This window comes from Manacus vitellinus, unplaced genomic scaffold (assembly GCF_001715985.3).
Source record: "Manacus vitellinus isolate BGI_N305 unplaced genomic scaffold, ASM171598v3 scaffold_0_pilon, whole genome shotgun sequence".
NCBI classification, from domain to species: Eukaryota; Metazoa; Chordata; class Aves; order Passeriformes; family Pipridae; genus Manacus; species Manacus vitellinus.
Window position 1 is genome coordinate 29,085,325 of NW_021938789.1, and position 4,984 is coordinate 29,090,308.

Genomic DNA, 4,984 nt, shown 5'->3' on the forward strand with positions numbered 1-4,984 from the left:
GAAGAAATAAATGATAAAAGTTACCTACACATTGACTGTTTACTCATCAAGTATTAGTTAATTGTATACAGTTGCAGTAGATCAATGCACCCAAAACAAAACTACTTCAGTCTCTAGGGAAAACATTAAATCTCTAATTGATGTTTGAAGCAAGAGAACTGGCTCTACTTAATAGGTATTTCATCTATTCTGAAGTAATTTCCTGGGCTTCTACCTTTGAACCTGCAATAAATCTCTCTCTCCTCAGTCCCTCTTTCAGCACCTAAAATAGATCACATACTTTTGTTCAGACCAATGTTGAGCTAAGAAAGGCACCATAAATATCCTGGAAAGAGATGTGATTTGCATTAACACAGAAAATGAGTTACTATGAGATTTCATATTTCTAGTATTACCAAATCTTTTTGAATGAGGCAAATTTTTTTTAGGGTGGCAGGAGATCTTGCAAAATGAAAAAGGAGATGATAAATTGGATACTCTTTACATCAAAGTGCTTTTGCTTTGACATCACCAAGTAGTTTCTACAGTATGTGCTACTGTTGGAAGGTTAAGTAGGAAAGAATATTTTGCACACTAGTTGTCTAACTTTTCTGATGGAAAAGTAATGAATGCATGGTTTGGGAAAAAATGGTGTACTACTCCATCTGAAAGATTTTAATATTCTTCAGAGTAAAGAAATTACTGAGGAATCTTTTCAGAATTTTTCCCCCTGAAATCATTACAGATAGGGAGATGAAAATTAGTTTTATGGAGTGGTATAACCCAAGGTAATCTACAACATTCATATTCCTTACGAAGAGCTTATATCCTTAATTGCTTTTCAGCTGCCTTTTTTTTCTTTTTTTTTTTTCCTTTGGTCCAGTAATTTTATTTTCCTTTCTTCTCACTGCTTTTTGTATAACAAATAATGATTAAGCCAAGAACAACAGAACTGGTTTTCATGTCACCCAGAGAACATTACATTATATTAATTTCTTGTGTTAAGAAAGAATTGGTACCCAAACAAAAAATTGTTCAAGTTAAGCTACAAGTTCAAATCAGTTGTATATGCTTACTGTGGAACATTTTGTTTCATGGACATAGTCTTAGTGCTAATACAGATCTCTCCACATTATTATTGAGACAGTATTCCAACCAAAATGCAGTGTGGTTGCTTTTAATATATTACTTTGGCAAATTCAGTAAATGGTTTTCCTCTATTAAACGATGAGAGATATAAGAAGATGACTATTTATACTCAAGGATGTAGGAAATGCATTTCACTGTGAATCTGTAATTTTTCTTAGCTTTTGTGGATATAACAATTATTTTTTTAGAATCTGGTCACCAACACCACATAGTGAAATCAATAAGAATATGTTTCTGTACCGTAGTATGCACTATCAATAGATGACGTAATGCTACTGGTCATTTATCAGTCATGGCACTTAATTACTTTAAGTATTTAACCAGGCTTCTGATATCAGAAAAATCAGGTCCACGTAAAGGTTTACACACTGTGTGTTCTGCGAGCAATTTCTTTTCACAAGTGTCAAAAATAAAGTGTGATGTCCATATGAGAACTTTTTTCAGTATGTGCAAATCAGCATCAATCAAATACCTTCTGATGAATGATTGAGAATGAAGGAGAAAATATATCACAATTCTGTTTCTATGGATTTTCCCATGAACTTGAAAGGTAATGGGATTCCAGTACAAAGAGGGAAACATCCTCTTCTGTACTGCTATCACAACCTAATGTAATTCCTAGTAGTCTCATTGCCATATTGTGACCACAAAGGTACATAGTACATACAGTCTATAGCTGGAAATATACTTTAGACATCTGTACATAGTACAAAGGTTTCAGAACTAAAGCTATAAAGGGAATTTGATCAATTTATGAACAGTGTCAGAGGACAGGATTGCTCATTACAATGAAGCCTTAGATTAGGTGACTTACAAACCCTTTTCAATAGTGTATCCTAAAAATTAATGTAAGAGCTTCCATGTTTCTGAAACACTATTTTCAGTTGAAGTTAACATGGCAGGAGCAAACAGACTCTCACTGTGTTTTTCAGCACATTTATCCTCACTTCATACTGTGATTCATCACAGTCTGGGTGCAGTGATTTGAAAGTCCTATAATGCACTAATGCATTACTGATAGCTATTTTCATTTATTAAAAGCAGTACCAGAATTCTTAGAGCATTTCAAAGCCTTGTTCCTCTGTAGCAACTTTGGCAGAGACCCTGACATAGCTGAAAGTAGCTGTAACACTCGAAAAAAAAAAAAAAAGGAAGAAAAGAAAAAGGTATCCACATGAAATGGACTCTCTCTGTTCTCAAGTTACTGTATATAAGGGAAGAGAACCACATAAATTATCCATCCTTTATCCTGCAGCATAAGAGAGAACAATTGCATGGAAGGAAAAAAGATATTAAGGACCTGTGGTTGCTACCTGTCTGTGGCTATATGAAGAAAGTGTATGATAGTGCTTAAGCTCCAGACAGCATTTTACAATTTATTTATTCCTTTAATAACATGAAAAGCACAAGTGAATTGAAACTAAAGTGCAACTCGTATGTTGCACATGCCAGGGTTGTGGGTTTTTGGTTGGTTTTTTGTTTGGGTTTTTTTTTTTTGACACTAGCCTTGACACTAGCATTAGTCTTTTAGTATTACAAAAAAAAAAAAAAGGGGCTATCATGCACAATCATAATGCTTTGCAGTAAAGACAGAAGGCCAAATTAAATTTTTATAGAAACCAACTATTTGCATATCCATTAATGAGGGGCAGAACTGTAGGTAAGAAAATATTTATTAAATAGACATTTGCATATCATAATCCGAAATTGGAAGGATTCGGGGTAAAAATCACAACCCTGTGATCACTAGACAAGTCCACCCTGATGAGGCATATCTAACATCAAGTCAGCAAGGTGACGTTAGGATCAGTAAAGCAAAGTAAAGGCCTAGGTACAGTCCTTCAATACATCTTAGGAAAAGAGCAAGGGTCTGAGCTCACAGCTCTGTCTTAGAACACAGCTGTTTCACACTGCCTAATGAAAACCAGCTGTGCCAGCTCACGGGCAGCTGGACTCATGTTGGAGCTGGTCACAGTCTGGTCCTGGACCTCAAGGAATGTGAGGATGGTGTAGACCCCGGAGGAGAACTCGGCATCCTGACAACAGCTCCAACAGTACTACAGTATTTCTAATGCCTCCTATTTTTTTCACATGTTCTTTACTTTAGGTCACAAAATCATTGAGAAACATTGCAGCAAAAGTCTCACTGCCTTAGCTAAGCATTGCCATGGTAAGCATGATCTTGGTTTCTAAAACTGATTATCGATTTTGGTGTTTCAAGTTGAAGTAACACAGACCAAATTTTCAGGAAGCAGTCTGTAAGAGTTCTGCACTGCAAATCAGTTTACAAAGCTGTAATTTTTTACTGGTAGCAATCTTTCCTTGACTCTTGGTCATTGGAACTCAGAAATACAGCAAAACCTTTACTTGAATTCTTTCAACTGGACCGTTATGGTCACTTACCACTGAATCAGGAAATGTGTTTTGAAATGTGTTTTATTTGTTCACACAATCCCTCAGAACAAGATGGAATATTTAAGAATACAACCTAAAGCATATAATTCAAAGCAACTTAATGATATTTATTAATATTCTATGCCTTCTTTTCAATGGTAGGACACAGCTCTAAGCAGATTTCATTAATTTAAAAAATAATTTTCTAGTTCTTTTAAGAAGTTGGATAAACTCTGCAAAGTACGCCAATTGGCAGGCACAGATGCCCACAATTTACACACTGATACTTATAAAGCACTTCAAAATCAGTCACAGAAAACCTTCAAAAAGCCAACCAACCAAAAAAAAACCCAAAAAACCGAAGCAAACTGAGAAAACACATTTAATTTTAATTCATGATCAGTGATATTTTATAAATAACATAAAAGAAAGTTTTGTTTCACCTGCAGATTAAATATAGCAGAGTATACTCTTGCAATATAGATACAAAAAAAAAATTAGAAGGCACTCAAAAACAACTATAAGAAACCTCACATTTTATATTATAGTGTTTATTGTTATTATTTCTAACAACCCTAAATATTTAATTTCAGTAACACAGTATATTTTGTTTGTGACATTTGTTTCCACATTCACAAACACAACATGGAAGTATGTGAATGGCTGATGCCATTTTAATCCACCATGAAAGACAAATGTTCTTCTCTAGGCCTCAACATTTGTATCCAAGTTCCTAATTGCTTTTCATGCCCTAACAGTTTTTCGTTTTACTGATGTACTTTCCTGGACTCCTCATCACTCCCCTAGGCCTAAAAATCATTATGGAGTTTTACATATTCTGTCCAAAATACTTCTTTTCCAACTAATTATTTCCCTATCTCATTATTTGAGATGTTTCTACCACTAGAACTGAAATGAAACAGATAAACTTGTAATTTTATCAGTAAATGATAATCACATTTTATAGGTTTGGGTGGGTTTTTTTCAACATGGTATATAGCAGACAGTATACTGCAACATAAAGTTTCAGTAAATATATAGCAATGCATAGGTATTTATGTATCCTATACATTGGATAAACTGAATTTCTTTATTTTTTTGGCAAGAAGAAATAATAACAGAAGCTGTCAATGTTAGTCTGGCTCTTAAAAAATTCAGGGAACACTTTTTAATATTAATTATACTTAACATTCGGGCATTCTAAAATAAAAAAAAATTAATATTTTTCTATACTAAAATCAACACTTAATTAAATGTAACAGAAAGTTTATATTTGATAAAACCAAAGGGTCAGAAAAAACCAAAATGCAGCTGTTTGCTCTCACATAATTATGTGGATCTGTTTGAATAAACATTTAGGCTGAATGCATAACTGTGTTTTATTGAAGGTAAGAAAGTAACCTATAAAAATACTGTGAAGAAAATAAAGAATTTAAAATATAAATTCTCACAAGTATTAAAC